Here is a 25,225-nt window from a genome sequence, read left to right as displayed (position 1 = left end):
GAAATGAACCCAAACACCTATGGTCACTTGATCTTTGACAAGGGAGCTAAAACCATCCAGTGGAAAAAAAGACAGCATTTTCAACAAATGGTGTTGGCACAACTGGCAGTTATCATGTAGAAGAATGCGAATTGATCCATTCTTATCTCCTTGTATAAAGCTCAAGTCTAAGTGGATCAAAGAACTCCACATAAAACTAGTGACACTGGCACACCTTTAATCCCAGCACTCAGGAGGCAGAGACAGGTGGATTTCTGAGTTGGAGGTCAGCCTGGTCTACAAAGTGAGTTCCAGCACAGCCAGGGCTATACAGAGAAACCTTTTCTCAACACCCCCCCCCAAAAAAAACTAGAGACACTGAAATTTATAGGGGAGAAAGTGGGGAAAAGCCTCGAAGATATGGGCACAGGAGAAAAATTCCTAAACAGAACAGCAATGGCTTGTGGTGTAAGATCAAGAATTGACAAATGGGATCTCATAAAATTACAAAGCTTCTGTAAGGCAAAAGATACTGTCAGTAAGACAAAAAGGCCATCAACAGATTGGGAAAGGATTTTTACCAATCCTAAATCTTATAGGGGACTAATATCCAATATATACAAAGAATTGAAGAAGCTGGACTCCAGAAATTCAAATAACCCCATTTCAAATGGAATACAGAGCTAAACAAAGGATTCTCAACTGAGGAATAAATACCAAATGGCTGAGAAGCACCTGAAAAAATGTTCAACATCCTTAATCATCAGGGAAATGCAAATCAAAACAACCGTGAGATTCCATCTCACACCAGTCAGAATGGCTAAGATCAAAAATTCAGGTGACAACCAATACTGGCGAGGATGTGGAGAAAGAGGAACACTCCTCCATTGCTGGTGGGATTGCAAGCTTGTACAACCACTCTGGAAGTCAGTCTAGTGGTTCCTCAGAAAATTGGACATTGTTCTACCGGAAGATCCAGCAATACCTCTCGTGGGCATATACCCAGAAGATGTTCCAACTGGTAATAAGGACACATGCTCCACTATCTTCATAGCAGCCTTATTTATAATAGCCATAAACTGGAAAGAACCCAGATGTCCCTCAACAGAGTAATGGATACAGAAACTGTGGTACATTTTCACAATGGAGTACTACTCAGCCATTAAAAACAATGAATTTATGAAATTCTTGGGCAAATGTATGTATCTGGAGGATATCCTGAGTGAGGTAACCCAATCACAAAAGAAGTCACTTGATATGCACTCACTGATAATTGGATATTAGCCAGAAACTTAGATTACCCAAGATACAATTTGCAAAACACAAGAAAATCAAGAAGGAAAACCATCGTGTGGATACTTCATTCCTCCTTAGAATTGGGAACATAATACCCATGGAAGGGATTACAGAGACAACGTTTGGAGCTGAGACAAAAGGATGGACCATCCAGAGACTGCCCCACCCGGGGATCCATCCCATAATCAGCCACCAAACCCAGACACTATTGCATATGCCAGCAAGATTTTACTGAAAGAACCCTGATATAGTATCTCCTGTGAGGCTATGTCAGTGCCTGGTAAATACAGAAGCAGATGCTCACAGTCAGCTATTTGATGGAACACAGGGCCCCCAATGGCAGAGCTAGAGAAAGTACCCAAGGAGTTGAAGGGGTCTGCAACTCTATAGGTGGAACAACAATATGAACTAACCAGTACCCCCAGAGCTCGTGTCTCTAGCTGCATTTGTAGCAGAAGATGGCCTAGTCGGCCATCAGTGGGAAGAGGTCTTGCAAACTTTATATGCCCCAGTACAGGGTAACGCCAGGGCCAAAAAGTGGGAGTGGATGAGTAGGGGAGCAGGGCAGGGGAGGGTATAGGGAACTTTCAGGATAGCATTTGAAATGTAAATGAAGAAAATATCTAATTAAAAAGAACTGAAAAGAAAAGAACAAAAGTAATATTTAATATAATAATGGCTGAGAATTTAACAGTATTTATAATTATTTACTTTTATTTTATGTGAATACGTTTGCCTTGATGTATGTTGGAATGGATAAGAGACTGAAAGGACTCAGATGCCTTGAACCAGGACTTATGGAGGCTAGAGTTGTAGGAACAGCAGTTGTGAGGAGAACTGGAGTTGTGAGCTGCCATGTACATGCTGGGGCCTTTCAAGAACAGTCAGCGCTCCTAAATTCCTGATCCACCTCTCTAGCCCCGAATTCCCCAGTTTTATTTCGTCTTGTTTTGAGTGTATCTTATGTAGGCCTAGCTGTCCTGGAACTCTCTCTATAGACCAGGCTGGCTTCTGCCTCCTGAGTGCTGGGGTTAAAGGTGTGCACCACCACTGCCAGGCTGAATTTCTCCCAAATTAACAATGATGGACACCAACTGCAGATCCAGGATCAAAAAACAGGAAGCAGAATAAATTCCCCTCCCCCAATTGGTACCTGGGTATCATATGCAATTGTATAATATCAAATATTATATTCATTGTAGAATTTTTGGGAAGAAAGGAGAGGAAAGATGGCCTTAGGTTTCTCTTTGGTACCCTTGAACATGAGAGTAGAATGAAATCTTTAAAGTGCTGGGGTTGGCACACAAACTAGAATTCTGTATCCAGCCAAAATACTCTTTAAATGTGAAGGAGAAATAAAGATTCTTCTCAAAGTTTTGTGGCTGGTAGAATTATCTAGAATGAAATTTTCAAATAAGCTCTTCAATTATATAGGTCAGAAACTCAGCTCTCCAGTGAGAGAAGGCTAGAAAAGAAATCAATGGAGGTAGGATAAAATCATTGGTATTTCTCCTTAACTGACCTAACAGTAGTTTGCTCAAAATCATAATAGTGGAAGAATATTCAGTGTCTATATCTGATAGATAACTAAAAAAAATGACAGGCATGCCATGAGCAATGGGAGAGAGAATTCAGGAATATTCTGTTAGAAATTTCTTTAATACCTAAAAGTGGTATAGTTATTTGTAAGTAGACTCAGATTAATTATAAATATATATTACAAACTCTAAGGGCAAGTTCATTGGGGTTTGTTTCTAAGACAGTCTCCCTATTTTACCCAGGCTAGCCCCAAACTCACTGGGCCCAAGGGATCTTCCTATATGAGTTACCCAAGTAGTTGAGAATATGTTTTTGTCCCTGGTGTTGTGTAACAAAAATTTTCCTGGGGAGACAAATTGTACATGTCTACTTGCCCAGGTAGGGAACCCCAGACAGAGCAAAGTATGAATACCACCTAAGTCCATTTTGGTGAACCAATGAGTTTTATTACAGTTACTTATAGGAATATGGGTAAGGGGTTACTTATAGAAATAGAAATGACTCAAAGACAGCTGCACCACCAAAGCCCACCCAGCGTGAGTGACAGTTCGCAAAACTGGGATCCTGGTGCACTCTGCACAGCCTGCAGGCAGCTCAACATGTTGGAAAGTGTCATTTCCAGATGTCTCAGTTATTCTAAACCTCTTCCAGGCAGCTTGGCTCCTCTGGTCTCAGGATCTTATTTGCAGATTTGTTTGTTTGTTTGTTTGTTTATTTGGTTGGTTGGTTGGTTGATTGGTTTTTTCGAGACAGGGTTTCTCTGTGTAGCCCTGGCTGTCCTGGAACTCACTCTGTAGACCAGGCTGGCCTGGAACTCAGAAATCCGCCTGCCTCTGCCTCCCAAGCGCTGGGATTAAAGGCGTGCGCCACCACGCCCGGCAGCAGGTTTTTATTTTATTTGGTTTTCCTCTGAGAGTCTTATTTGCAGGCCAGCTTCCTAGTCTGAGAAAATGGTCAGCTTTTACTTTGGCAGGGAGGGGCCTCCTGAATCTGGTCAGTTTCAGGAACTTTCTGAAGCTATTTTGAGTTATTTAATATCTTGTTTAAATTAAAGAGCTTCCCTGTAGGATATAATGTTTCAATCTTGGAAGAAACTGTTACACAACACCTGGTTGGGAGATTTTTAAAAATGATCATAATCATCCTTTCTCCTTCAGCTAACTCCTCCTAGATATACATCTCTACCTTGACATTGCCTCCCAACTTTCTGCACACTTTTAATCTTTTTCTTAAAATAACCCATCCCATCATGTCCAATTTGTTATAGGTATAGGCCATTCACTGGAGCATGGTCCACTACCAGGAACCATCAACCGCCAATAGCGTCTCAATTGAGGTGGGGCTCCTGAGCTCCTCCCTAGGGGATTATTCATTTTCAGTATAATTGACATGCTAGGAAAGGAGAGAAGATAGAACCATATAAAATGCTCAATTAACACCAGAGAGGGTAGAAAAAGAGTGGAAGAGATCAAAGAACAAGGTCAGAGAACAGAAAGGAATAACAAACTTGGGAGACAGAAATAGAGCTATATTGATAGCCACTTGAAGTGTAAGTCAGCCAAATACACCAATTAAAAGACAGCAGAACCAGGCCTGTAGCTTAGTGGTAGAAGCAAGGCTTACAATGTATGGTACTCTGTGTGGCATCTCCAGCCCAACCAAGGAAGGCGATGGCCTGTGAGCTGGAACAGGAACCAGGAGAAAGAAGGAAGGAGCTAGTCAGAGGGGATTAAAAGAAAATACCTACTATTTGTTGTCTAAGAAACTCATTTTAAATATTAAAGGCACTGAAAGATTAAAAGATGGCCTTGCCTTTAATCCCAGTAATTGGGAAGCAAAGACAAGTAGATCTCTGAGTTCAAAGCCAGCCAGAGCTACAAAGTAAAATGCTGTCTCAAAAAACAACAACAGTTTTAAAAAATGGCATTTTTGTCTTCTTAACACTAACGAAAAGCAAGCTGAAGCATTTATTGCCAACAAAAATGCTTCAATGAATACTGGTGACCCTAATTCTCCTATTCTTATGTAGAAGTCAGAGTTTGGGTTGTACCTATAGTTCACACAAAGCCCCACATTCCATCCCAAGACTCCCCATAAAACTACACAAGGCAGAGGCCTACATCTAACCCCAGCATTGTGGAGGCAGGAGGAGCAGATGTTTCCAGGTTGGGCTACATGAAGCTCTGTCTAAAACAAAACAAAAAAGATGATCACTCTTCTGTTCTGATGTACGAAACAGATTCAGTAATGTATAGAGATCCATAACTAATTATTTGTATGCATATATCACTTTTCACATTTTAACACCAATGGCTATCATTCACTGTTTATTATGCACTAATCACTCCTCTTATCACCCATATTAACTCTTGTAATCCTTGAAATCAACCTTAAGTTAGGTATTACTGTCATTACATTTTAGATAAGAGAGGTTAAGCATTTAGTCAGAGTTCTGTGATTTTTCATCTGAGAGTCAAAATTTAGATATACATGATGGGGCCCTCATGACTGTTTTTACCCTTTCTGTAGGGGTTACACATGTATGTCGTGTGTGTGTGTGTGTGTGTGTGTGTGTGTGTGTGTGTGTGTGTGTGTGTGTGTGTGTGTGTGTGTGTGTGAGATGTGTGGGAGCGCTACTGGAGGACAGAGGTTATTTCAGATCCCTGGAGTTGGAGTTACAGGTGGTTGTGAACTGCCTGGCATGGGTGTTGGGAATTAACTTGGGTCTTCTGAAAGAGCAGCTAGTGTTTTTAATCACTGAGTCATCTCTCCAGCTCCCCACTGGAGTCACAGTCTCTCACTGACCTAGAAATTGACAAGAAAGCTACACTGGCTGGCCAGTGAGCCCCAGATATTCATCTATGTCCACCTCCCCATTGCCATCATTGTAAGCATATACCACCACATCTGGCTTTTTTTCATGTGGGTTCGGGGGATTAACTAGCTATTGAGCTATCTCCTCAACCACCACTTTTCACCTTTCTATATTACTACATATAAACATAGCCATGGGATGGACTAGCAGGGTACCTAACTACAATAGTCAGTATTTTATAGTATTAGCTTTTTACTGCTATTATGTTTCATTGAGCCTGGGGTACCATCTATTATAAGATACGTCACTAGATCAAATGCCACTGACAAGGAAAGAAGATGCTGTCAATCACAATGATGGAAGATTCCACCCAGTGATGGAAAATACATTCCAGTTTCAAAGGCATGAGAAAATGTACTTTGCAGAACAAATAAAACTCAGTGTTAGGAATTTAAATTCATGTTTAGAGTCCAGTGGCTTTAACAACTGTCACTGTCCCAAAGGTCCCTACTCTTACATACCCAGTTTTGAGTGTACCTTTGAGAGGTTAACTTGCTTATTTAACTGCCTATTTGATGTCTCCATGTATATTTTACAGTTATCTCAAAACTGCATGAGTTTTCATTTTCTACCATCTTATATGGTTACTCTATTCTTCCAAATTATTCAGACCAGATACCCTGGAGTCAACAGATTCTGGTACTTCTACCTTTAACAAAAGCTCACAGTTTGGGTATTTCTCACCATCCTCATACACCAGAACACCTGTAGCAGAGATGCTAGCTGCTCACCTCAGCCATGCTTGCCTCTTCCTTTTGGGAACACATTTTTTTCCAGCTACCTCTGCAGGCAGATATAGCCATATGATGAAATTATGGCATTTTGTTGGTGGTGTTGGTGTACATGTGTTGAGACAGGGGTCTCGTATAGCCCAGGCTAGCTGACCTGGAATTCAATATATACCCAAAGATAACTCTGAACATCTGCTCTTCCTGCCTTTTACCTTCAAAGCACTGAGATTACAGGAATGCACCACCCATACTCCATATTAGCACTGATGGATGCATCCCAGAGCCCTAAGTATGCTAGGTAAGCACTCTACCAACCAAGCCACATTCCCAACCCATCTGATGAGATGGCAGTTGGTAGAATATGAGAAGAAATTGTTGGCTATAAAACTCCAATAGTATTAACTGCATTTCTCCCCTTCCAGTTTGTTGGAATGGCCATGACTCTGCATTGTCCCCTCAATGAGGACTTTGGTTGCTATGTGTTGAAAGCAACAGAGTCCCTGTCAGCCAGGGTTTCTGACTACTTAGAGGAATGCCCTTTGACCTGTTCACCTGCCCAATATCATAAGATGAGCAATTGTATTTTGGAGGGTTCTGAGCAGTGGGCACTGAAGGAACTGATATTGGAGTTCAGAAAGATGGAGAGCCACATTAAAAAGCAGCAAAATTCTTGATTAAAATGTCATCTGTGATAAATTGGAAGCCATACAAAATGCCTCCTGTGCCAATAACTTCATGGAAAGGGGACAGAAGGCAATGTGAGGTGTGCATTGGTGGTTATTTGCTGTGTTTAGCAAAGGAGGGAGGGAGAGGAAGTGGGGGGGGGACGACAAACTCAGGCAAGAACTGGCTGATTGAAGAGTAGAAAGGCAAAGTCAGAGTTGGGAAATTTGGAAACTGGGTTTAAAAACTGGCCTGTCTCTTTGTCCAAAATACTAGAAGACAGACCAAGAAGAGCTTTGTGCAACCAAGTGTCGGGGAATGGCCCCAGTATAACATGCTGATGACTTTGCACATCTTCATCTAGGCCACATGAGCAAGGCTTAACTGCAGTCTGAAAGGAGTCTTGGCAGAGTGCCCTATGATTGCTCCTGGAACAGGCAGAGATAAGGACAGGGGCTGCTGCAAGGGAGTTCCTTGTCCCTATCTTGTGGGAGAGCGCCACAAGGCCATTTCTCACCCATCTTCTGTTTGAGGGAGGACAGTCCTTCCCATCCTCCCTGATTCCTAGCTTAAGGACATCCACAGGTTTCTGTGGCATACTAGGGTACTGCTGTTGTGCACTGAGATCTGGCTTCTGCATGGCTGAGTAGCCTACCTGCCACTCAGGTCGTTTGGTTTGTCCTTTGGCGCCTTAGGTTAGACATCCTCCTGTAGAACGCAGATGTGGAGCACTGACGCCACGTTGATCCCATTTCACAGCTCTTTAAGTAATATCATTCCTACCCATTTGACCCTTGTTATGTAGTACCAGCCAAGTCAGCAGAAGGGTAGCATGCCAGCTTAAAACTTTCTGATTTTAAGTATACAGCAAGAAAGAAGGAACTTGCCAGTCTGTCTGTATACTTAAAAACTGGAACTGTATTTTGTTTTGTTTTGTTTGTTTTTCAAGACAGGATTTCTCTCTGTAACAGCTCTGGCTGTTCTGGAACTTACTCTCTAGACCAGGATGGCCTCAGACTCACAGAGATCCACCTGCCTCTGCTAGGATCAAAGGCACATGCCACCACTACTCAGCTTCTGGAACTGTATTTTAAGAGAACATATTTGTTAACATCCACTACAATTTTTAAAATACACATTCTTTCTGACTCAGTAATTCTACTACTCTGAATCTATCCTAGAGAAACAACAAGGACACTGGGATTAATCATAGAACTTTTGTGATAGTTAAAACAGGGCCATAAGCCATGGTGTATACATGCTGGGCACTACCCTGCAGTAGTTATAAAAGAAACAAACTATGTGGAATGACTTCCAAAATAAATGATTTAGTAAATAAGGGAAATTAGAAAAAAAGATCATTATACCATGAGCTGAAATTTAAAAACCTATAACAATGCCATATATTTCAAAGAACAAATACTTATACGTTAAAAAGTACACATCAATGCTAACTAATACAGTAATTGCTTCATGAGAGGGGTGAGGAGAAGGCAATCAGGATTGGGAGTATAGATGGAGAGGGCTGCAGTCTTATTGTAATAATAAACTGTCTTTCAAAGACAATGAAGACTAGTGCAACAACAATCAATTGTTTTATAAAAGCCATTTGGCTGTGCTGCAGACCCCGTCCCTCTTCCTGATCGGTTTAACATATACTGGTCCAGTTGCAACTGCTAGCAGAACTCTAGGGAGCCAATGCAGTTCACCAGTGACTAATAAAGCGATTCTGTTAGTCAGGAAAGGAGGCCATATTAATAATTTGAAGTAACTAGCCAAGGGGATAAAAGGAACACTCTGTGGTATTATGGAAGTGGTGATGTCTCAGGTATGGGGAGGAGGAGCTCCGTGGGGCTGGGCCCAGGCCCCATGAAGGGATGCTGCTCACCTCATGGTGACATTTTCTGAAGCTGGTAACTGCAAACAACTGAGCTGGACACTCAGGGAAGGCACAGCTGGTACCAAGGAGAAGTGGCTCTGGGGGAAGCTGAGAGGCACAGGAAGCTGACAGGAAAGAAAAAGAAAAAGCATTTAAGTTCCTTCACCCTCCTCGAGCCTGTCAGTCCCTTCTATGCCTCTCACAGCCAGAGCCAAGCAGGAAGTCACCAGCAAAGAACATATGTGGCTTACAGAGTCTGGAGTCAAAATCTAGACTATAGGCGCAGGAGGCACAGCATGATGGCAGTGTGCCTAGCAACTGAGTGGTCCTGGGTTCCATCCTTCTTCCCCCAAAAGTGGACACGATGACACAGGCCTGTCATTTTTAGAAATGAGGTAAAAAGAGTAAGGTGTCCTTTATCTAAATTAGACAGGAGGCTATTTTCAGGGAAGAAGGGGACCAATGAGAGGGGAAAAGAGGGACAGGAGAGAGTCATGGCGTAGTGAATATCAGTACAATGTTATATACATAGGAGAGTGTCCAAATGAAGCCCGTTATTTTGCATGATAACAAAAAAGCCAGGTTGTAATAAAATATATAAACACTAAGCAAATGACTGGATAAACATTTATGAATTGTACAGGCCTGGACTGTCTACACTCATGACAAAAGCATTTACATATCTCAGATTATCCCTTCACTAAATGCTCATCTCCTACTTCCAATGTTCTTTCTGAGCCTGAATGCATTTAACGTAAATCTATCATTCTAGATGCTGTAAGAGTTTATAAAGGAAAGACAAGATGCAGGCTTTCCATTCATCTGCCAACTTTATCATCACTAGCTTGGCATCCTAGCAACTTCCAAAACATGTATTCAAGTAGGACTTTGAACCCCGTGGGCTTTTTAAAAAAATTATGTATCAATATGTAGAGTGTTTCACAATCACAAGTTGGTTTGTTTTGTTTTGTTTTTTGTTTTTGGCTCTTTTTTTTTTTTTTAGAGGAATGGGGTAGTAGAGTTTGAACCTAGAGCCTTGTGCGTGCTAAACAAGCTCCCTTCCACAAAACTACACTAACAAGCATTATACTTCATTACAGTTCAGATTGTTCTATCCTGGGCATCTTAGAAAGTGTACAGTTTTATTTCCATCCTTAATTTCTAGTAAGAGGATCTTCCAGGTTCATGTTCTATCTATCCAGCCTCGGACCTGGAATTAGCCATTTCTCTAAGGAGCTCTGAACTGTCTGTTTTAAATGATATTTAAACAGCACAATCAACATGTAGTCTTGACTGACATTTTGGTATAATTTCTTTTTTGTCTCTACATTATGCCTTTTAGAAAAGGAAATTATGACAAACTCCTATTTCCAGTCTAAGGAGTAAAAGGGTTTCCAGTTAATTTCCTTGATTTACATCTCTCTTCCCATGTGTAAAATCTTAGTTCTTAATGGTGTTAACATAATAACCTATCTGGTTTACTCCACTATACAAATAATAGTTCTTGGATAATGATATTAATGTTACTAGTGACAAGTAGATCACTGAGTGTCATTTAAGATTTATCTAGTTATTTTTGTCCTTGGAACCCAGACACAGGGGGATACATAGCAAAAATACTTTAAGTCACTTGAAATAATTACTGTGTACTTTTGCCATGCACTTTATAGTTAGGATCCTCCCCCCCCCTAAGTTCAACTTTAAAAACTATCCTTTTTTCTTTTTTGCTTATATTCAGTTTTTAAATGATTAAAAACCAATTTTACAGTTCTCAATTTAGTGATGTACTACAGCTTAACAGCTTATATAACAAACTAGTGGTGTGAAACAACAAGCATATAGACATGGTCAGAAACCTGGGGCAGCTTAGCTTAGCAGTCATGGGTTAAAGGCGCTCAAGTCAGGCTTTCTTACCAAGCTGCAAGCACCTTAAGGCTGGTTCAGAGTTGGAGGCATGGCTTCCAAGATGGCCCCTCACAGGGCTCTCATTGGGTCTCAGATTCTCCTCAGGAGTTCCTACTTGGCAAAGCAAAGACTTTCCCAGAGAACAAAAGATTCAGGAGCGAGAAGGGGTAAAAAAAGGAAGCTACATTGTGTCTAAAACGTAACTGTGGAAGGGGTCACACTGCCCAACCAAGGCACCCTGTGGGTTGGACACCACAAGGGTCTGAATACTGAGAGATGCTTATCATTAAAGGTTATCTTTTACACAAAACTAAAAACAAAACAAAACAACAAAAAGTATGAAGCAAAATACATTCAAAGAAACTAGCTCCCGCCTTTGAACATTCTAAATTCCTTCCCTCCACCTTTAGGAAACCACTTTTATTAATTCCTGCTTTATTTTCCCAGTATTTTTGTTTTGAAAAATACCAGAAAATAGGCAGACTTGCAGCCCCCAAGACTGATTTGCTGCAAAACATTCCTGCTCCTTGCTTTTTTTCAGCGCCAGTACTGTTCTCCCCCTCCCCCCTCCCCCAGAAGGGCAGGGGTGGGGGGCATCACTCATGACAGGGTTTCTGGTTGTCCTGGAACTGTAGACCAGGCTGATCTCCATCTCAGAAACCTGCCTGCCTCAGCCTGCCAAGTGCTGGGATCAAAGGCGTGTGCCATCACTGCCTGGCTCAACACCATACTCTTAACAGCAGCATACAGATGTCATCAGTCCACTGTGGCACTTCATTCAACTCTGCTATGTAATTACTGTCCTTTAGTCACGAAAGTTTAGTGTTTCAATGCCTTCATCATTTTTGCAATTATTCTTCACCTTTAGGGTATCTAAATTGCTTATCATTTTTGTCATTATAAGTAATGCTATATAGTAAATATCCTTGTGTATGAAGCTTTTCTGGATATGCAGTTATCTTAGACAACTTGACTTAAAGGTACAGATTTATCAAGTCCAAGGTCTACTTTGTGCCTGTTTTATACATTGTCAAATTGATCCACATTAAATACAACCGTATAACATTCATACATAGAACAGAGAAAGTGTTCATTTTGTCTGGGTTCTTTTGTTCTTGTTTTTCTTTTCTTTTCTTTTCTTTCCTTTCCTTTTCTTTTCTTTTCTTTTTTTTTCTTTTTTTTTTTTTTTTGACGGTTTTTAGAGACAGGGTTTCTCTTTGTAGCCCTGGCTGTCCTGAAACTAACTCTGTAGACCAGGCTGGCCTCGAACTCAGAAATCCACCTGCCTCTGCCTCCTGAGTGCTGAAACTAAAGACATGCTACCATGTTTGGGCTCTTGTCTGCATCTTCATCTGTATTGAGGTAATCTTTACTATTTTGACAGATAGCTAAGTATATTTGTGTAGGAGCCATATATTTTTATACCATCTCTTAGTACTTAGTTTACCCTCTCACTGTGCATTTCAATGACAATTTATTACTTTTGAAATTCACACACATATCAAATACCATTTAATTTATTCTCCTACATACTTAATCTAAAGTGCATATGAACTCCAAGAATATTTTTCTGAGCCAGTAAATATTTAATATTTACATGCAAGGCTATAATGATAATGCAAGTAATATAAAATCTAATACAAAATATTCCTGTAATTTTAATATATTTATATGCTTAGAGATCTGAAAATATTTGAAGTGTTTTGTTAGATTTATAGCATCATGGTTTTATTTTGACTATAACAATAGCTGTTAATACCTTTTCACTAAGAAAATTTTAACTGGTGCTTAGAGCTCTATTATTCATAAAGTTTACATTCAGTAAATTACTTCTGAAATAGCATGGTCATGTTTCGCATCAAGATGCCATGGCCAGTTGTTTCTAACTCCATGTGTCCCCATTTCCTCCTTTTACTTTCCAGAGTGACGTTCCCAAAATATTTCTTGTATACATTAGGTACTATCCAGAGTGTAATTTATAGGTCAGAAAAGAACTGTTCATGTTGTAAAGTACTTTAGCGCAGATGTGCTGCTGCTACCATCAACCCTGAGAGTATATAATTTGGTCCTAGTATTTAGACACCTAGCTATTTTTCTGAATACGAGAGCCCTGTGCGGACAAAGGTTTGTAGCAGTAAGATCTCTGAGCAATCATCAATCTCATTGTTATCCATAAACAAATAAAGCAAACTGGATCGAAATGCCCTGCAATTCCTTGGACTGATGCTTAAAAAGAAGCAGTAATTAGTATGTTCCATGTCTCAACCAGCAAAACCAGGCAGATCTGCCTACTAGAACCCTTGTAGTACAAAGAACACACTACAGATGATATTGCAAGGCTTTCCAGAGTTAACAGATTTCTTTTTGTTTGTTTGTTTGTTTCGAGACAGGGTTTCTCTGTATAGCCCTGGCTGTCCTGGAACTCACTTTGTAGACCAGGCTGGCCTCGAACTTAGAAATCTGCCTGCCTCTGCCTCCCAAGTGCTGGGATCAAAGGCGTGCGCCACCACCGCCTGGCGAGTTAACAGATTTCAAAACACATTTTTGGACTACAAACAGACAATAAAAAAAAAAAACCCAAGCACATATAGCCAATAAAATCAATTTAAAAGGCGAGTGAAGGCTGGGTACTTATAAAGAAAAAAAAAAGAATATACAACTACTGAAAATGTTAAAAATCCAGTGTCTAAAAGGATGCAGGGGGAAAAAAATCTGCCTCTTCATCTAATGCTCAAGGAAAGTGCACATAGAGGTTTTCCATTGTTCTTTTAAAGGTGCACTTCCAAGTGATAAATTTAACGCTTCGTTCTTGTTCTGGTTACTTTTTGTCACCTAGGAAGAGGAAAAGTCAACTGAGGAAGCACTTCCATCAGACTGGCCTGGTAGGGATGGCTGTGGGGGCATTTTCTTGATTGATGACAGATGTGGGATGGCCCAGCCCACCACTGCAGCCACCCATGGTCCTAGGTGGTATAAGAAAGTAGGCTGAGTAAACCATGGGGAGTAAGCCAGTAAGCAGTGTTCCTCTATGGTCTCCTGCCTCCAGGTCCCTGCCTGACTTCCCTTAGTTATGGACAACAACTTGCAATCTAAAACAAAGCCCTCCAAGTTGCTTTATGACAACAGTATTTGTGGAGACAGAAAGCAACCTAGGACAATCCTGAAGAAACAATGGAAGACATGGGCAGGGAAAAACTACTAGGCTGTTAATATCAATACAGCAAACCACAACATAATGTTATAGACACCCAAAATGCCAGTCATTATGAAATGTGTGTCATTAACACAGTTATGATTATTCAAAATATTTGTATAATACTCCATTTTGTGGCAGATACTGTCAGAAATCCTTTATGTTCTTCCTCTACACTGAAGTATTGTATGGAGCAGCAATGTTCTTTACTCAAGACACAAAATCAGGGCAACCCTGACCCCACTTTCCCTGCTCCTCCTGCACCTAACATTTTAGGTAAGGTCAATGAAATGTGAGAGCCTACTGGGCGCCTTTCCAGTTTTTTGCTTTCCTCATGAAAGGGACTGCTACCTTTCTGCCAAGAATCACCTATTGCAAACCCGAGGAGCGAGTGGTGGGTGGTGCTTTCTGCAGAGGGGAGCAAGCAGTGTGGTGAGGCGCTCTTCAAGATCCCCTCCTTTAAGGCTCCTAGCTACCAGGAGGGTTACCAGCCTGCACCAGCCTTAGTCGGTCCGCTTGCTGGCTGGTTCTGGGAATGGTACTCACAAGAAGGCAGTTGCTCTGCCCAGTGACATCCCCAGCTCTTCCCCAGGGACAGACAGCCCACATCAAACAAATGCCCCAGCTTTCTTTCTTCAAATGGGGACAGTGATGAAGGGAATTCTAAACCAACGTTCCAGCCGTTGTGACGACTGGAGCACTGCCTCAGGTCCTCTCCAGTCTAATCCTGTTTCACTCCCTTCCCCCACAGGAGCTTGAATGCTAGTCAGTCTCGAAAGCACTCCCGGATAAGCTTCCTGAACTCAAATCTCTCGTCTCCAGAGTCTGTTTCCCGGGAAACCCCACCCACAACACTAGGGATACATTTATTCAAACGAAAGGATGTTCAAAATATATTGCTACATAACAACAGGTTATAAAGCAGTATGCATGATGTCATCCTGGTTTTGTCTTACACAGATTCTCTACGAGCACAGAAAATACATCTGGGAAACATTTTAGTAGGTAATCTATGAATGTCTTTTTGATCATGTGATAGAGGATTTTGTTTTTGGCTTGCGTTTCTGTTTTCTTGAGACCTAAGGGTCAAATTTAGCTTCAAACGGACACAGAATGCTCTATGTAACTGCAAGTATCCTTGAACCCCTGAGGCTTGCCTTTACCTTTCAAGAGGTAAAGAACAAGCCCGCCTCACTAAACCTGGTGGTTAAGGAATAATTTCTTAAATAAGACTTAAAAAGAAGCCGGACAGAAAGGCTTATACACATTTACATCTAAGTTTTAAAAATTATGTTACCCACAGGATGCTTTAAAAAACAAAACCTTAAACTGGGTGTGGTGGCACAAGGCCCCAGGAAACAGAGGCTGGGGGATTCAGGCCAGCTAGGGTTACCCAGTGAGAGCCTGTTTCAGGGAAAAAAAAAAAAACCTTTCTGCCCAGTGCTTTGTATCTTCAACAAAACTAACAGAAGATTGAGTCTGGAGAACCTGGTAACACATGGATTAGGGAAAAGTCAACCTCAGAAGAGAAGGCATAGAGCTTTTACAATGAAAAAGCAATTTACAAAAGAAAAACCGTATCACTAATAAAATATTAAAAGACTCCAACCTCACCAGCAAATTCAAACATTGTTTCAAGTACCAGACAGATTAAACAAATAATAACTGATGGTGTCCAGAGTTATCAAAATTGTAGAGAGTGCAGAGAATCAGGTACTGATCTCCATTTTTTAAATTAAAAAAATAGATAGTTTGACCAGCTTGTTTGGAAATTTTTAAATTTTTATTTATTTATAAAATTGTATTTGTGTGTGTGTGTGTGTGTGTGTGTGTGTGTGTGTGTGTGTGTAACACAAATTCATGGGCAAGCATGCCATGATTGTGTGGCATGTAGGACCTTGGAGGGTTAAGTTCTCCCCTTCCACCATGTGGGGTCTGGGAATCCAATTCAGCAGCCATTGCCTTTACCTGCTGAGCCATCTCCCTGGCTGAGAATAATTCTTTTTCAAAACAAGTTTGTGTACACTCTAGGTCCTTTACATTTCCATATAAACTTTAGAACTAGATTTTCAATCTTCACCCAAACAACTGTTGATATCTGGATATAGATTACCTTGAATCTAGAGATCAATTTAGGGAAGACTGACATGCCAACACTTCTGGGGCTTTCAATTTGTAGGTATGTCCTATCTCATTATTTACTTCCCTCCCCTTTCCTTTCTCTAAAAAAAGTGCTGTTGCATTAAGGTTTATATACATTAAATTTATTTAACTATTTTAATGGTTTTGATGAGATTACACATGGAATGTCATTTTAAAATTGTATTTTTCAATTGTTTCGGGGTAGCATATCAAAGTAAAATTGAGTTTTGGAAACATGAACTTTGTCTTCTGTGACTTGAAAAATTTGGTCAGCAGTGGTTGGGTGTATTCCTAAAGGTTTTCTAAAGAAACAGTCATGTCATGTGCAAATGGAAACAGTTTCACCTCCTTTCTGATCTGCATGCTCTGAAGAGAAATAGAGAGGGTGGACATTATTGCCTGACTTCTAATTTAAGGAGAAACTGTCTAATACTTCACTATTTTATTTTTTGTTTGTTTTTGAGACAGGGTTTCTCTGTGTAGCCATGGCTGTCCTGGAACTCACTTTGTAGACCAGGCTGGCCTTGAACTCAGAAATCTGCCTGCCTCTGCCTCCCGAGTGCTGGGATTAAAGGCGTGTGCCACCACGCCCAGCTCTAATACTTCACTATTAACTCCAATGCTATAGGGTTTTTGTTCTGTGTCCCCCCCCCCCCCCGCTCGTGTGTGTTTTTCTTTTTCTTTTTGTTTGTTTTTAGGTATCATTCATCCTCTTGGGAAAGGAAAAAAATAGTGGACTTGAAGCTACAGCCATATAAACTACCAAAATTTAAACACAAAATAAATGGGGGTTAGGTATAGATCTACAGCTTGGTTGACCTAGCATGCACAGACCCTTGGCTATATACAAAACACCACATAAATCTGGTGATAGAAGCCTGTAATCTCAGCACTCAGGCAGTAGAGGAAAGAAGATCAGAAAGTCAAAGGTATCCATAGTTGCTAGCTAGCAACCTCAAGGTTAGGCTGAGAGATATGAGAGTCTGATCTCAAAAGAATGGAAAAGAAGGGCTGGAGAGATGGCTCAGTAGTGAAGACCATTTACAGTTCAAGTCATGTTCATGCTTCCTTCAGGTAGAAGAAAATTTATAGCAGATGGCAGACTGGGTCTATACAAACGAATGAAGCCAGAAATGCTTAACACATTTGATAAATATAAGTTCATTTATTTCTTCTTGCACTAACGATGGAACCCATGGCTTTATGTGAGCCACACCCGAGCCCTGTAAGAATTTTTAAAATAGCTTTTATTTGGGTAAATATCTTCAAAAGATAATTGTCTAAACAAAAGTCATTATGATGTATTACATGGTTCAAAACACGTACAGTGGGCTGGAGAAATGGCTTAGCACTTAAGAGTACTTGCTGCTACTGCAGAGGGCCTAAGTACCGCTCTCAGCATGTCAGGTGGCTCACACTCATATGGAACTCCAGTTCCAGGAGATCCAACACTTTCTTCTGCACTCAGTGGGCATTTTCAACTCAGGCACACACACACACACACACACACACACACACACACACACACACACGTAAAATAAAAATAAATACATTTTTTAAGTAAAAGGTAGCTTCTTTTCCTTCTTTCTCATGTGTATGTGTGTGTGCATGAGCTGTTGGACATTGACCACAGGTCTCAGACATGCTAGGTGAGTGTTCTGCTAGAGAGCAATGTCCTCAGCCTCACCTTTTCCTTTTGCAAAACAGAACCTTTACATCCATTAAACAACAAATGCCCACTCTGCTCTCCCCACATCCCTTAGCGGCTAGCATCCTGCTTTCTGCGCCTACCTGCTTGACCTTTCTACTTACCTTATTTAAGTGTGATCACGACATTTGTCTTTTTGTCACTGGCTTATTTCACTAGGCTTAATGCCCTCAAGGTTCGTCTGTGCTAGAGCAATTGTCAGAACTTCCTTTCAAAAAGAAAAACAAAAACAAAAACAAAAACAAAAAACACAGAAACAGTATTCCATTGGATGGTCACAGCACACCTTCTGTAGAGATTTATGGATTTATAAGCACTTAGTTTGCTGTAAATAATGATGCTATAAAACATTTCTCTGACTCTTCATTTTCAGTTCTTTTGTATCTGTACCTGAAAGTGGAACTGCTGGATTATATGGTTATTGAAAATGATCAGACATGTCTTTAGTAAGAGATTTATGTCGAAAATACATAAAGAACTCTGAAACACTAGTAAGGAATGAACCCAGACACTTTGCTGAAGATGGTACCTAAGTTGCCAAAAAGCACTTGGAAAGATACTTGGCATCATTATTATCGTTAGGGAAATGTAAAAAATACAAGATACTACTCTAACTTATTAGAATGGCAAGAAATGCAAAGAAATGTGCAGGGCGTGGCAAGGATACAGAAAAAACGGGAACTCTCATACATCTTTAGGAGAAGTGCCAAATGAAATAATCATGTGGTAAAGTATTTAACAGTTGCTATGCAAGCAATGAAGACCCAGGTTTGTTCCCAAGACCCACATAAAAAACCTGGACATGAGTGGTACATGCTTTTAATCACAGCACTTCAGAGACAGAGGCCTGGTCTATTTATTGAGTACTAGGGCATCCAGGGCTACAGAGTGAGACCTCACCAAGAAACAAAGCAAAATAACAACCCTGGGCATGGTGATACACGCATGTAATGGAAATCCTGGACAAGCTGAGAGATAGGACGGTCCCTAGGGTTTGCTGGCTACCTACCCAGTTGAGCAGAGTTGGTGAGCTCCAGGTTCAGTGACACACCAGGTCTTAAAATGTAAGGTGGAAAATGATTGAGAAACACTCCGTGCTAACCTCCAACCTGTATACAGAAAGGAAAAAGGAGAGAAAAATATTAAACATGGGCCTATTTTATGATCCAGCCATTTTATTCCTATGTATTTGGCCACAAGCAAAGAAAGCATATATCTACACAAAAGAGTTACATATGAATGTTCAGAGCCACTTTATTTATAACAGCCCAAAATTGGGAACAACTGGAATGTCCATCAACAAATGAAAGGATAGCCACGTTGTCATACAGCCATACATACAGAAAAATCTATAAAAAGGGAGAAAAGCTATCAATAGGTATAGTAATATGGATGAATTGAAAGTGAGTTATCATGTGTGAAAGAAGCCAGTCAATAATTATTACTACAGTTATGCAAAATTCTAAACAAATTTATTTTGTGATAAGAAGTAGATAGTAGTAATATGGGTGTGAAATGGCAAGCCTGTAATCCCAGCACCTAGGAGGCTGAACCCTGAGGATGGTGAGTTGGGAGGCCAGCCTGGGTTACAGAGCAAGAGCCTGAGCCCTGGTTGCCTGGGGTGAGGGTCAGGGAGGAAAGACTGAAGGGAGGAATTTGAAAGGAAAATTAGGAAATTTTTGAGGTGATAGATTTGGTCACAGTTTTGGTTGTGGCGATGCTGTAGTGGTGCGTGCGTGCATGTTGTATGCAATTATATATTTTAAATATATACACATCCTTATAAAGTAATCAACCTTAGTAAAAACATAGAAACTCCCAGAACTGACTTTATTGTCCTTTCCCTGAAACCATGCTTCTTTCCTCTTACATAATCTTGAAAGCAGGGAAACATAAAATCGTTGGCAGGGATGTATCTTTTCAATTTTTTTTTTAAAGACAAAAAAAAAAAAAAACCCAACCAAGAACCTGATTTTCTAAAATGTCTTCCTATTCAACTATTCACTTATGGATTCCCATTCAGTTGAAAAGGCCTACCAAGCCCGTACACATCCTTTCATGGTTGTGATGACGTATGAAAAAATACTGTTAGGCCCTGGGCTTCTAGAAAAAAAAAATGGAGTAAAATGCACTTTCCCCAGTACCACTAAGAACACCCGAAATGCCTAATTTCGATATAAAATAAGGTGGAGGTGAAAAGCAGAACTATTGAGGGCTACCGGACCTGATGAACACATGACCGTGGGTTTCCATACCTTCCAGACTGGTTTTGGAGAAGCCAGCGCCCCCAGAAAGCGCAGGCACAGACAGAAAAATGAAAAGCAAAATAAACAAACAAAAATCCCACCCTGCAAGAAAAGTCTGCTTTTTCTATCTAGACAGAAAACTTCTGCACAATGACAGCTAGCTCCATTTCAGTCAAACACTACAAGGGGGGAAAAATCTCAAAAGCCAGTGTGGCCCCACCCTTAAGCAGGAAAAGCTCGAGCCTTCTAACTGTAAAGAGACATTCCCACACACCCCTTGCCTCAGGGAGATAGCAGGGAAGGCAGGATTCCCAGCGCCGTGGCCTGCGGGGAGGCTAGGGCGCCTCCCATTCCTTGGCTCTGCTGAAACAGCCCTGACTTTCCCCTCCTCCGAGAAGATCCGAGGCGTCCCGCCCCCTCCGCCGACGTCACCCAGCCCAGGGTCTGAACTTTCACCCCCCTCGCAGCGCTGACGAGTTCCTAGCTACCGCCAGATTACTGGAGGCAATGTGGAGGCGCCACAGAGCGCAAGGCGACTGGCGGTTAGCGGCCTAGAGTGGAGCCAGCATCCTGTCCCGCCCCGCCCCGCCCCGCCAGCCCCGCCCCGCCAGGCAGTCACACGCAGTCCAGGAGCGCAGGCGCAGGTGCGAGCTTGCGCGTGCGCACACGTCAGCAAACGCTGCTCTCGGAATCTGGAACTTAACCCTTCCTTGCCTAGTTTGAGCTGCGTAGGAGAGACTTGCTGAAACATAGTATTTAACTAATATAACGTCAGTTTTTGAAAAATACTCTCCAAGAATTCTCTAAGAATCGGGGAATTCTCAGCTTGAGTGGGAAAACATAATTCACTAAGGTGACAGGATTGTTAGAATCAACTAGCAAGGATTTAAAACAGCTGTCATTTAAAAAAACACGCATTGGCATTTTTGTTTTGTTTTGTTTTTGCTTTTTTTAGAGACTGGGTTTCTCTGTGTAGCTCTTTTTTTGTAAGCATGTTTATTTGAAACAAACGGGGAGGAAAGTCTCAAAACTCAAAATACAATTTTTTGAACTGAAAATTACAATAGCTTACAGGCAAAAAAAAAAATTAGACTCAATAGCAGAATCTAAAAGTCTGGGGAGAAAATTAGAATTGATCTGATTAGAATAGAGTTTACTCTATTTAAGCAAGGAAAGAAAATAGACTGGAAAAAAAGAGCAAACCTTCAGGGACCTGGAAGATAATGTATTAAAAATCTAAGGTTTTGACCATGAGAGTTTCAAGAGAGAAAGATGAAATTAAAGTAGTAGTCAAAGAATGAATGCCTAAAATGTTCTGAAATTTGCCCAAAAGGCATAAACATGTAGATGCAGGATATATGTGTCTATGTTGTTTTTTGGGACATAGTTTCTCTGTGTAGCTCTGGCTATCCTGGAACTCACTCTGTTTATAGACCAGGCTGGCCTCAAACTCACAGAGATTCAACCTGCCTCTGCCTCAAATGCCGGGATTGAACATATTCACCACCACTGTAGGGCAAACCTGAGAAAATTTTAAGCAGGATAAACAATAACAAAAACCTGTGGTTTATCAGAGCTAAGCTTCTGAAAGCTTATCTAATCTAAGCACCCAGGGGATGTTATCTAAAGAGGGAAAATAGGAGAAAGCAAAAACAGTGGAAGAAAACTGCCATGTTTCTCAAGTGCTGAAGAGAAATTTGGTCAGGCATGGTGGGTCTCATATGCCACACTTGACAGTCTGAGAGAGGAGGGACCCTGGGCTTGATTTCCCAGCATAGCAAATAAGAACCATGATAACCTTGATAAACATAAATGACAAGAGAAAGCCGGGCGGTGGTGGCACACGCCTTTAATCCCAGAGGCAGGTGGATTTCTGAGTTCAAGGCCAGCCTGGTCTACAAAGTGAGTTCCAGGACAGCCGGAGCTATACAGAGAAACCCTGTCTCGGAAAACCAAAAATAAAATAATAATAATAAAATAAAATAAATAAAAAATGACAAGAGAAGTCTTGGCTATCAGGAAGGAAGGAAGAATAACAGAGTAAAAGGGGAGATAAATACAATAGACAATTTTTCCTCATCTTGCCCTTTCTAAATCATGTTTAACAGTTAAAGCAATAGTTACAGCACTGGCTTTTGTAGTTCTTAATATAGAGAGAGGAAATCATTAACATAATTACATTATAAATGGGAGAGTGTTGAGTTATTAAGAGGCAAGATTTCTACACTTTATTCAAACCGTTAAAATGGAGACTCCAGTCGACTAACCTGTGTATAGATACTGAAATGCTTAGACATTAAAAGTACCAGGCACCCAGGACCAGGAATGGGAGTGGGTGGGTTGGGGAGCAGGGGTGGGGGAGATAGGGGATTTTCGGAGGGGAAACTAGGAAAGGGGATAACATTTGAAATGTAAATAAAGAAAATATCTAATAAAAAAGAAGTACCAGGCAAAGATATACCCAGCAGGACATATTGACATGAATCTGTAATCCCAGCTACTCGGAGCTGCAGCAGGAGAATGACTTGAGCCTGAGAGTTTAGGAGAGATGTTCGTTTCTTGAGAGAAGGGGAGGGGGAGGTAGAGAGGGAGGCAGGAAGGGAGAGGGAGACAGGGACAGCAAGAATGAGAATAAGAACAAGAAAGACATTCTTGGAATTGTGATATATCTCTGTAATCCCACCACTCAGGAAGTAGAGGCAGAAGGCTCAGACACTCAAGGTCATCCTGGGCTACTTTAGGAGTTTAAGGCCAACCCAGGCTACATGAAACCCTATCTTAAACAAAAGAACAAACAAACACACAAAGTATCAAAATATATACAAGGAACGCTACAGCTGAATCAACAGGAAATTAAAAAATATCTACAAGAAACTCAGGAGGAAGGCAGGTGAAGGAGCAAATGAGAGGGTGATGGAGATGAGGGGGTCAGAGGTGACCCTTTTGTCACCTAGAACACAGTGGATCCTATGCTTTGGGGTGCATTGGAAATGTGGAAAGGAAGAAGAACCTACCAGGCTCTTCCACAGAGCTGTGCATTGGCTAATTGATTCCCAGCAGAGCTGTTTACACTAGGACTCAATCCTCCACCACACCAGAAGGGGCTCTTTGCCAAGGCTGGGGCTCATCTGACTTCAGTACCGTAAGGGATCCCTGCTGGGGCAGCATGGCATTTCTGTTTTCTGATTACAAAAGCCCAAAGTACCACTGTGTGTGTGTGTGTGACCTACAGTGCTGGTGAAATGGAATGAAATGGCTTTGAAAAGAGCCTGATACAACTTTGGCAAGAGCTAGAGGCAAACTCAATACATTTGGAGCTCTGCCCTGTTCCAAGTCAGGCACTCTTGGCAAACTCTCCCTTCTAGATATAAAGACCCATTTTAGCAGGCATCTTCGCTCAGAAGAAAATGTGAACTGAGCCCTGGAAGCGATCAACTACTGCCCATTCATGCTATGCTATTCAGGACAGGACAGGCTATCTGATCCTGTTAGGAGATGAGCCCCAAATCTGGTAGTAGAGCACCTACCATGACCTATTGGCCCTATGTTTCTGGTTCCTCTAATCCTTGATCTACCAGAAGAAAACCCCTAAAGGCTTTCCATTTAGTTATTTGTAATTTTTAATACTTTTGAAAACAGGGGGTTGGCGAGATGGCTCAGCGGGTAAGAACACTGACCGCTCTTTCGAAGGTCCTGAATTCAAATCCCAGAAACCACATGGTGGCTCACAACCACCCGTAATGAGATCTGACGCCCTCTTATGGTACGTCTGAAGTCAGCTACAGTGTACTTATGTGTAATAATACATACATCTTTTAAAAAAAAGAAAAAGAAAGAAAAAGAAAACAGGAAAAATAAGATGGCTTAGCAAGTAAAGGCACTTGCTGCCAAGTCAGAAAACCTGAGTTGGATCCTACAATCCCACATGGTGGGAGGAGACTCCCACAGTTATTCTCTGACTTCCACATTCACACCATGGTGTGCGTGCCCTCACCCAAAAACAAATCTAAAAAAGTTTTTTTTAAAAAACAAGAAAAATAACCAGGCATCCATTGGTTGTACACACCTTTAATCCCAGCACTTGGGAGGCAGAGGCAGGTGGATTTCTGAGTTCGAGGCCAGCCTGGTCTACAGAGTGAGTTCCAGGACAGCCAGGACAGAGAAACCCTGTCCAAACAAACAAATAAACAAAAAAACAACAAAAGCCAAAAATAAACCCCAAGAAAAATAAAAGGTGGCCAATACAAAACAAGCCATTCATTATTCCAAATGCTATTTTAGTTTGACACCAAAGCATTTTAATACCTCCAATAGTGGCACTATTACCATCAAATATTAAAATCACTTTCAGAAAAAAAATTCCAACTGGGTGGGGTGCCTCACACTTGTAACCCAAAACTCAATAGGCAGAGGCAGGAGGATCACTACAAATTAGAGGCTAGCCTGATCTATATAGGGAGTTTCAGACCAGCAATGGTTATATAAAGAGGTAGAGACAGAATCAAAACAAGACTAAACCAATACAGAAGGCTAATGCGCTACCTCATTTTAAAGACATAATATAAAAATGACCAGCCTGGTCTACAGAGTGAGTTCCAGGACAGCCAGGCCTACCCTGTCTCGAAAAACAAACAAACAAAAAACAAAAACAAAACAAAAAAAACCCAAAAAACCGAAATGACCAAACATAGCAGATTCATGGGAAATTGATATTTTTGCAATAGAAAGTTTTCCCGTCCACGTTTCCCCACTCCTTGACAACTTTTTAACATACATGAGCTTCCACACAGACGCTCCTCACTTCCCCATACTCCTGGAGTATGGTTAATCATGTTTTCTTGCCTTATCAGCTGGCTAGGAACTACATTCCAATGCTCATGAACTTCTCTGATTTTGTTTTCAAAGCTTTTGATGTTTTCTCTACCATACTTGTGTCATCTAAAGGAAGCCCATCTCTCATTTGGAGCTTTCAAATGATTTTTCTAATCATGAATAGATGTATCAGATCCTTTAAATGAATTTTATGAAAGTCATCTTTTAAGGCCATTCTGTATTGTGAATGCAGTGAA

General features: G+C 41.1%; 1 protein-coding gene across 2 annotated transcripts in view; it reads right to left on the bottom strand.

The window, feature by feature from the left end:
- The window catches only part of Usp9x (ubiquitin specific peptidase 9 X-linked), a 132,066-nt gene extending 111,539 nt beyond the window's left edge, over window positions 1–20,527 (bottom strand). Inside the window, exons 1-3 of one of the 2 annotated variants that reach the window (XM_029534226.1) lie at window positions 20,431–20,527; window positions 18,920–19,019; window positions 8,972–9,087 (exon numbers count right to left, since the gene is read on the bottom strand). The gene's annotated coding sequence lies outside the window, so the exon portion shown is untranslated. Of the gene's footprint in view, window positions 1–8,971; window positions 9,088–18,919; window positions 19,020–20,165 lie in introns of both variants that reach the window. The other variant, XM_029534228.1, reaches the window with a different exon arrangement.
- Between the last annotated feature and the right edge of the window lie 4,698 nt (window positions 20,528–25,225).

The sequence above is a fragment of the Mus pahari genome, chromosome X, assembly GCF_900095145.1.
Source record: "Mus pahari chromosome X, PAHARI_EIJ_v1.1, whole genome shotgun sequence".
NCBI lineage: Eukaryota > Metazoa > Chordata > Mammalia > Rodentia > Muridae > Mus > Mus pahari.
This window is presented reverse-complemented; position numbering and strand designations above follow the sequence as displayed.